This window comes from Lithobates pipiens, unplaced genomic scaffold (assembly GCF_037356315.1).
Source record: "Lithobates pipiens isolate NorthernLeopardFrog02 unplaced genomic scaffold, aLitPip1_a1.2 Scaffold_28, whole genome shotgun sequence".
NCBI classification, from domain to species: Eukaryota; Metazoa; Chordata; class Amphibia; order Anura; family Ranidae; genus Lithobates; species Lithobates pipiens.
In genome coordinates this window covers 83250224-83260393 of record NW_027507789.1, presented here as the reverse complement: position 1 = coordinate 83260393, position 10170 = coordinate 83250224, and the positions used below count along the sequence as shown (strand labels likewise).

Sequence of the window (10170 nt, the reverse complement as noted above, 5' to 3'; positions counted from 1 at the left end):
TAGTGTATACAAGACAGGCTTGGGTATACATCAAAGCTGACAGTGTATGCAGAAGACTGGGTAGTGTATACAGAGAGTATAGTGTGTACAGAAGACAGGCCAGTGTAAACAGACAGGCCAGTGTAAACAGACAGGCTAGTGGGTACAGAAGACAGGCTGGTTTATTAAAGCTAGTTTGTACAGGCTAGCGTATACTGAAGACAGGCTGTGGTATACAGACAGTTTAGTGTATTCAGAGAGTCGGCGAGACTGGCTAGTTTACACAAAGTTTAAAGAGATGCAAGGGGTACAGAGACGCTAGTAAATATAGAAGACTACAGCATACAGAAGAAAGGCTAGTGAATACAGAATAAAGGCTGGCTTCTACGGAGAGGCAAGTGTATGCAGAACACTATCTAGGGTATACAGAGAGGCTAGATTATACAGAGAGGCTAGTGCATACAGTGAAGCTATTGTATAAGGAAGCCTGGTTAGTGTATACAGAGAAGTTACGGTGTACAGAAGAAAGGCTAGACAGGCTATAAAGAAGAGACGAGTGTTTACAGATACAGTTTGGGGTATACAGAGATGCTATTTTATACAGAGAGACTAATGTATACAGAAGACAGGCTAGGGCATACAGAAGACAGAATACGTATTCAGAACATAGGCTAGTGTATTTCGAAGACAGGCTATTGTATGCAGAAGACCGTCTAGTGTAAACATGCTGGTGTATATAGAGAGGCTAGTGAATTTAGACCCTCTAAGTGATAACAGAAGACAATCTGGAATATACAGAGACATTTCTTCATTTCATCTAGCTCACATCTCTAATGGAGTTTGTCTCATTGCCTTTTCATTCTTATGCTAAACATAGATTATACTCACTACACGATTATAATCATCCACTTCAAGCATGCAATAAAACTATCATACATGAAAGTACGGGCAAACCAATAACGGCCAATGCCTTAACAAATGACTTATCTTTGCTCTCTTTTGCTCTATTATGCATATTTGTTAATTCTCCACATCAACTGATATCACCATTGACGACACACCATCCTGACTTATTTTGCTTTATTTATTACTAGAAATAGAGAGTACTATCTCAAAATCCGGTTAAATCTATTCACATCGATGTCTACCGCTAATTGTACGGTAATGTAAAATGTACACAAAACCATCCATTTGCTATCAGATATGCCGCACATACTAAGAGTAATGAAACTATCGCTCGCTAACGATGTAAACAGTTTTATTGCTCTTCTGACATTAACCGAGGATCTCTGACATTAACTATCTCTCTGCTCTAGAATTGTAATAATAATAATAGGATTGTGTAATGCAAAGATCAACTAGTCTAATATAACCTTTCTCAATGGTACCGGCATATCCTTTAAATTTAGACTAACGCAACTATTTCTCGGCCATTCTCAAGCTAAGCTTTCAATTTCTTACAGTTGAACAGTGATACTTCCTCCCTGCAATATTAAGCCATTTAAATGTCCTATTGGTGGCCTATATTATACAACTGTCTCAAAAGCATTTATGTAGAGAGTAAAACTAGTCTTACATCTTAATAAAACAGTTTTATTGCTCAACCAGTATCAGCTGTCATGACATAAGCAAATAAACGTTTCCACTGTTTGACTTTATTTTCTGTATTACTTCTTTTTCTCCACCTTAACTGTCACAGTTAAAACACAGTGACAAAACATTTCTTTTAACCGTTGCAAAATGTGAGAAAAGCAGTGTAAGCCGTCTTTCTGCCATATGCTTCAGAAAATTAATGTATCACTTTTAAATCCATATCAATTCCACATCCTAATACATTTTAACCGTCTTAAAATTTTAACATTTACTGATATTACATTATGATTATACCAGTGGAAAATTACCGCGTAAAGGAACTGTCAAATTCCTGTGACATAATCATAATCTCAGAGTTAGTTATCTGATAAATTTACTCAACGATAAACTTAGATTTTTTTTCATGCTAAATCAATTTAATCTTAAATAATGTATACTATATTCTACTGTACTCTTAAATTATGTACTGTTTTTCTGTAGCTAGCCGTGCTCATATTTCGTGTCATGTTACAACCATCTATTCTCATTGCTATTCCGACAGCAGCAAAATGTGAGAAAAGCAGTGGGACGGTTTAATTGATTGAGAAGTGATTGCACTATTAATGTTCAGGGTTACTGATACATTATGCCGATAACCAGTGAAAACGGAAAACTGTCGTCTTCATGCGTAACAAAATTAATGGAACGATTTACACGATGGAATTTTCAAGCTACGTCAATTTACTCTTAAAAAATGTATACCCCTTAGCTGCTTAGCTCACACTTTGCTGTATGTAGCCGCGTAAACTGTATTAATGGTAACATGAAAGTAACCGATGGTAATTGACATTTCATGTCTAACTCACACCTCTAATGCAATCTGTCTCTTTACCATGTCATACTTTGCAAGTTATTATACTTTCTCATCCTTAAAGACACGTAAGGATACTGAAAAACGATAGAAATCTCGTCACGTCGTTGCTGATATTTCATGATTACAGCAATCATCTCATCTAATTGCTATTTCGTCAATCTGCCTTGGTATTACTTTGCAACGCTCTATTGAATAATGTAAAGGTAAGATAGATATTTTGTGTATTTCCACTTAACCTCGACCTGTATATACTGTATCAATATTATCCTTTCTAATGTTGCTAAATTAGATTATAGAGTTTGCTATGTCTAAATCCAGGTAACCTACTCACCTTTATTACGTACACTGCTTATATTAGGATTATACAAAATCATCTTAATGCTTCTTTACACGCTGCACATATGAAGAGTAATGCAATGCTACCGATGTGAACAGTTTAATTGCTCATCTCAAATTTAGCTGTTATCTCTCTGAAATAGGAAACTAAATTTGTACTACAACGATCACTCATCTAATATCAGACCACTCAGTGCTACCGGGATAACTTTTACATTTAGAGTAATGAAAGAATTTCTCAGTCATTTTGAAGCTACTGCAACTAACGCTTCTGATCTCTTTTCAACTGCAATACTTAATCTCTGCAATTTTAAGGAATATTTAGCTGCTTAGCTCACACTTTGCTGTATGTAGCCGTGTTAACTGTATTAATGGTTACCTGCAAGTAACCAATGGGGATTGACATTTCATCTCTAATTCAAATTCACAATTCTAATGCAGTTTGTCTTTTTGCCATGTCATCCTCTGCCAGGTGTTATCCTTTCTCATCCTTATGCTATATTTGGAGTATATTCACTACATGATTAAAAAGACACGTAAAGAACCAGAATAATAAAAACCTAGACACGTCGTTGCTGTTATTTCGTGTTATGCCGCAATCATATATATTATGTGTTTTTACACTTAAACCCGACCTGTATATACTGTCTCAATATTAATCTGAGTTATTTAGCTAAGTTTATTATTAGAATAAACAGATTAATATCTCTAAATCCTAGTAAACCAACAAACACAAAACCATCTTATTTCTACCTTACACGCAGCACATATTAAGATATTAACATTTAGCCGGTATCACATTAACTGTATATATCACCTCTGAAAACACACCACTGACCTTTTAACAGCACCAAAATATGAAAAAAGCACTGTATCTCTTTACATGATTAAGAAGTAGTTGCATTAGCAAAAAATAAAGTCCTGTCTTCTGTACACACTAGCCTTTCTGCATATATTAATCTCTCGGTGTACACCGCCTTCTCTGTCTTCTGTATACATGTTCCCGTAATCTATATACACTAGCCTGCCTTCTTTTTACAATAGTCTCGGTGTCCCAGTCTCTCTGCAAACACTAGCCTCACTGAATTCCCCAGACTGTCTTCTGTATACAAAAGCCTATCTGTAAACAATAGCTTGTCATCTGTACATACTAGTCTCTCTGTATACACTAGCCATTCTTCTGTAAACACTAGGCTCAGGGGAATAACATTAGCCTATGTATGACTTTTCTATTTTCTGTTTCTTTTCTAGGGTGTACCTCGCCGTATACCCAAGCCGATCTTATTACCCCAGCCTCATTCCAATTATACTGTATAACCTAACTTCTTTTTATACCCTGGCCTCACTGTCAGCTTGTCTCTGTACACTAACCGCTCTGCTTTCCCTAGTCTCTCTGTATAAAATAGCCTCTCTGTATACATTTGTCTGTCTTTGTACTCTAGCAAGTCTGCATACACTAGCCTCTCAGTGTAAAACATCCTCTCCCTTTGTATAACCTAGCCTCCATCTCTTCATACCCAGGACGTTCTTCTGTATAATCTAGCCTGTCTTTTGTACACATTAGCCTCTCTGTATAAACTAGCCGGTCCTCTGTATACACTAGTCCGTCTGTATACACTAGTAAGTCTGTGTAACCAAGCCTCTCTTTCTGTATAACCTAACCTCCATCTCTGCATAACCAGGACGTTCTTCTGTATAATCTAGCCTATCTGTATGCACTAGCATGTCTTTTGTACACATTAGCCTCTCTGTATAAACTAGCCGGTCTACTGTATACACTAGTCCATCTGTATACACTAGCAAGTCTGCATACTCCTGCCTCTCTGTGTAACCCAGCCTCTCTCTCTGTATACCTTAGCCTCCATCTCTGCATACCCAGGACGTTCTTCTGTATAATCTAGCCTATCTGTATACACTTTTGTACACATTAGCATCTCAGTATAAACTAGCCGGTCTTCTGTATACACGAGCCTCTCTGTATACCCTTGGTTGTGTTTTGTATACACTAGCTTCTCTTTATACATTAGCTCTCTGTATTCCCAAGCATCTCTGTATACACTAGTCTGTCTGTATACACTAGCAAGTCTGCAATCACTAGCCTCTCTGTGTAAACCAGCCTCTCTCTTTGTATACCCTAGCCTCCATCTCTGCATACCCAAGATGTTCTTCTCTATAATTTAGCCTATTTGTATACACTAGCCTGTCTTTTGCACTCATTAGCCTCTCTGTATAAACTAGCCGGCCTTCTGTATACACTAGTCCGTCTGTATACACTAGCAAGTCTGTGTAACCCAGCCTCTCTCTAAATTCTAAATTCGTCATTGACGGAAAATGGCCTTCTTTCTCAACCCTAACAGATCCGACAGGGCTTTTCCAACTGCCTTTTTGGAGAGCGGCGCAACGACATTATATTTTCTCTATTCCATTCCCAATCCTCAAACTTTCGCCTGCCCTCAGACAGAGTTCAAGACTCTGTGCAGGAGCGAAGGCCCTTTAGCCCACATTCTCTCTCAAACAGATCACCCACACTTAGACCTTAATTGCTAGTTTTCCCCAGCACAGAGACAACGCATTATCACTTTGGCTCTGAAAACCTCACTGTGCACGAAGAAACACGAGACAAATTTTAAACTTCTCACCAGGTGGTATTTGACACCATCAAAGCTGCATAAATGTTTCCCCTCTTCCTCGAACATATGCATTTTCTGGTCCTGCCCCAGCTTGGTGGACTTCTGGACAGAGATCCGATGCATAACACAAAAATTCACAGACTTCTCCATCCCGGAAGAGGCTGCATTCTTTCTCTTGCACCATTCACAGATTCCTATTAAGAAGTACACAAAATCTATTTCACGGCATGTGATAAATGCGGCGAAATCCTGCATCCCTCTCTATTGGAAAAAATGTTCCCACCTTTTCATTATTCACTGGCTTAGGAAAATATAGGACATTAAAAAAAGTGGAGGACTTGATCCTCACATCACACGGTAAACAAGAATTTTTTCAACAAACCAGGGATATCTGGAATACCTTTATATTCTCGCCGGAAGGATGTCGCCTGCTATTGCCTTAGTGCTCTGAGCTTTCCTTGACTGGCCCCTTGGGCAGTGGCTGCCCTCGTGTCTCGTCCCCTCTTCTCCTTTCCTGATCTTTAACCCCTTCTCTTTTCTGCCTTCTTGCCCTATCTCTCACCCCCTCCACCCCCTCTCTCTTTTGGAAAAAGTGCAAAATTGGGAATGACGGCCCCCCCCCCCCCCCTCTGGATGGATTATGCCGGAGGGACCTGGGGTTTGTGTGACCCTGGATCTTGGTACAGTACTTTATCCGTGCCTCGAATCATTATGATTGATGGAAGGCAGACTCACAGTTGCGAATATACCTGTATCAAGTATTGTTCAGCTGCTTTTTGCTCTGTATTTCTCTGTTGCATTATGTACTCGGTGGACCGCCTTCCCCTGTTTGGAGAAAAAATTATATTTGAAAAAAAAAAAGAAGCCTACGACACCTGGTACTCCCAGGTGGTCTCCAATCCAGGCATTACTAAGGCCCGACCCTGCTTAGCCTCCAAGATCAGACGAGATGGAATAGATTCAGGGTGATGTGGCCGTAGCCAATATCTTCAGGCACTCTCAACTCTCTTGACAATCGCCAAGATGGTCACCTTGGGAACAAGCAGAAAAAAATAGGTCAATGCCAACAACATAAACAGAAGCCTAATGCATCTTGAAATCCCAGCCGGTCTCCCATCCAGGTACTAAACTGGTCCCAACCCTGCTTAGCCTCTGAGATCAGATGAGATTGGGCTCTTTCAGGGTGATGTGGCCGTAGGAGATTTCTTCAGGCACTCTCAACCCTCTTGACTAACGCCAAGATGGTCACCTTGGGAAACAAACAAAAAAAACAAGTCAACGCCAACAACATAAGAAGAAGTCTACAGCACCTAGTATTCCCAGGTGGTCTCCCATCCAGGTATTAACAAGGCCCGACCCTATTTAGTCTCTGAGATCAGACGAGATCTGGTGCTTTCAGGGTTATTTGGCCATAGACGAGCTCTTCAGGCACTCTCAACCCTCTTGACAAACACCAAGATGGTCACCTTGGTAAACAAACAAAAAAAAAAACAAGTCAACGCCAACAACATAAAAAGAAGCCTACAGCACCTAGTATTCCCATACTCTAGCCTCTCTGTGTAACACAGTCTCTCTCTCTGTATACCCTAGACTCCATCTCTGCATACCCAGGACCTTCCTCTGTATAATCTAGCCTATCTGTATACACTAGCCTGTCTTTTGTACAAATTAGCCTCTCTGGATAAACTAGCCGGTCTACTGTATACACGAGCCTCTCTGTATACCCTTGGTTGTCTTTTGTATACACTAGCTTCTCTTCATACATTAGCTCTCTGTATACCAAGCCTCTCTGTATACACTAGTCCGTCTGTATTCACTAGCAACTCTGCATACACTAGCCTCTCTGTGTATCCCAGCCTCTCTCGTTGTATACTCTAGCCTCCATCTCTGCATACCCAGGACGTCCTTCTGTATAATCTAGCCTATCTATATACACTAGCCTGTCTTTTGTACACATTAGCCTCTCTGTATAAACTAGCCGGTCCTCTGTATACACAAGTCCATCTGTATACACTAGCAAGTCTGTGTAACCAAGCCTCTCTCTCTGAATACCCTAGCCTCCATCTCTGCATAACCCGGACGTTCTTCTGTATAATCTAGCCTATCTGTATACAATAGACTGTCTTTTGTACACATTAGCCTCTCTGTATAAACTAGCCGGTCTACTGTATACACTAGTCCATCTGTATACACTAGCAAGTCTTTATACTCCTGCCTCTCTGTGTAATCCAGCCTCTCTCTCTGTATACCCTAGCCCCCATCTCTGCATACCCAGGACGTTCTTCTGTATAATCTAGCCTATCTGTATACACTAGCCTGTCTTTTGTACACATTAGCCTCTCTGTATAAACTTGCCAGTCTTCTACATACAGGAGCCTCTCTGTATACCCTTGGTTGTCTTTTGTATACACTAGCTTCTCTTTATACATTAGCTCTCTGTATACCCAAGCCTCTCTGTATACACTAGTCCATCTGTATACACTAGCAAGTCTGCATACATTATCCGGTCTGTGTAACCCAGCCTCTCTCTCTGTATACCCTTGCCTCCATCTCTGCATACCCAGGACGTCCTTCTCTATAATCTAGTCTATTTTTATACACTAGCCTGTCTTTTGTACACATTACACTCTCTGTATAAACTAGCCAGTCTTCTGTATACACTACTCCGTCTGTATACACTAGCAAGTATGCATACTCTAGCCTCTCTCTCTGTATACCCTTGCCTCCATCTCTGCATACCCAGGATGTTCTTCTGTATAATCTAGCCTATCTGTATACACTAGTGTGTACAGAGGACCAGCTAGTTTATACAGATAGGCTAGATTATACAGAAGAAAGTCCTGGGTATGCAGAGCGCTCAGCTTCAAGGGATGGCCAACGTGAGTAATATGAGGGACACTCCCCCCCCCCCACCTACCAGATCTGACTTTCATCCCCTTGCCCTCTCTGCCCCGATCATCTGGTGGCAATTTTATGCACTCCCTGGCCCCCACCCATTTATAATCCTTACCGACCTTGCCTTCCGCTGCTCACAGCAACACACTGGATGACTTGTCCAATTAACCAATTTGTACAAGACACCGCTATCCTCCTGTGTCACACCGGTCCCCCTTGGAGGCTTTATCCCTCACTTTTTGGGTGGTCCCTGCCTCCCCCAGGATGCTCCACATATACCCCGACGACATTGTCTGAGGGGCACCACTTGACAGGACACCAGGCTGTCATACCGGTGGCATCTCCCATTGGAGGAAGGGATGAGCAGATTCTTTCATGTACAGAGCAGGGCGGCTCATGTTCCCTTCTGGAGTCTTGACCTTAGAGGGGGGAGTTGCACTTTGGGGGGTCTGAGTGATACCTAGTGCGCGGTACTGGAAGGGCTTTGACATTCCCGCATATTTGTCCCCTCCCCCTGGTTGCGCCCCTTGTCCCCCCTCTCTGGCCCCCACCTACTCTTTGCCGACATTGCCTTCTGCAGCTTACGGGGACACCCTGGATGACTTATTTATTGAGCCTATTGGTACGAGACACTGCTTCCCTCCAGTTTGACTCTGGACCCCCTTGGAGGATTTACCCCTTACTGTTTGGGCGGTCCCAGCCTCCCTCCGGATGCTCTACACAGCCCCCGATGGCGATGCAGGAGAGACACTAATTGGCGGGCCCCAGGACTGCTGCTCGTGTGAAGTCTCCCTTTGAATGGAGGGATGGTGGCCCCAGCCCCTTGCCTGCCGGATTTTCCATGCACCGACCAGGGCTGCTCCCTTTCATCTTGATGTGGTGACCATGGAGTGGGGGAGTTAAAATTTATGGCGTCCGGGTGGTTGCTGGTGGGAGTGCGCTAAAGGACTTGACATTTCCGCATGTTTGTCCCCTCTCCCTTGCTGCCAACGTCCTTCCTTCCCCCCTTCCCCTCCTTCCCTCCTTCCCTTCCCTCCCCCCTTTCCTTCCTCCTTTCCCCCCTTCCCCCCTTTTCCCCCTTCCCTCCCCCTTTTCCCCCCGGGGCGTGGACCAGGGAGAGGGGGTAAGGAGAGGACAATCTGCCAAAGGGAGAAATGTTTGGGGACTGCATGTACTTTTGGGGTATGGGACGGGGGGGGGGGGGTGGATCCCATTCTGTGATGCCTTTTCTGTTTTGACGGGCTCCCTCGTGCATACCTACGTTTAGGGCGAGCCGAGGTGACCCCTCAGTGCTGTCTTTTATTTGCATACCGGTATCAGACGTGACATTTACCACTGCCGGGACTGGGGAGACTAGGATCCGTGGGCTCCCTCTCCGTCCTGTCTACCCACCAACCCAAGTAGGGCGGTGCTTTGAACCCAGTGTACATCTGGTAAGCGCTATAGCATAATTGTGCTGTTTTAGTATACCCTTCCTGTACTGTTGAGTGCGGACAACCCTTTAAGGTTAAGGGGTTAAGGTGCCCGGCCTCTTTTTCCCCTTACCTTTTCTTCCATTTGCCCTTCCTTTCTCCCCCTTAGTTCCCGCCATCCATTACCTACCCAATACCTACCTTGGTTCAACTTTCTTTGCTTTTCTCTGACGTCCCCCTCCCAATCCCCGAGGAGCGATGGCTGACTCAGTCAAGGTCACCTCTCTGAAAGTTAAGGGACTGAACTCCCCTGAAAAACGGTGGATCCTCCTGTGAGAACTGAAGACTTCCTGTACTGATGTGGCCTTTATACAAGAAACACATTTTAAAAATACTAGCCTCCCCTTTCTACGGTCGAGATCCTTCCCTAAGGTCTACCATTCTACTAACCCCTGCTCTAAGACCAAGGGAG

The 10170-nt window shown here is 42.9% G+C and overlaps 1 pseudogene; it reads right to left on the bottom strand.

The window, feature by feature from the left end:
* Positions 1-6689: 6689 nt before the first annotated feature.
* On the bottom strand, positions 6690-6808 carry LOC143936523 (5S ribosomal RNA; annotated as a pseudogene).
* Positions 6809-10170: the final 3362 nt, after the last annotated feature.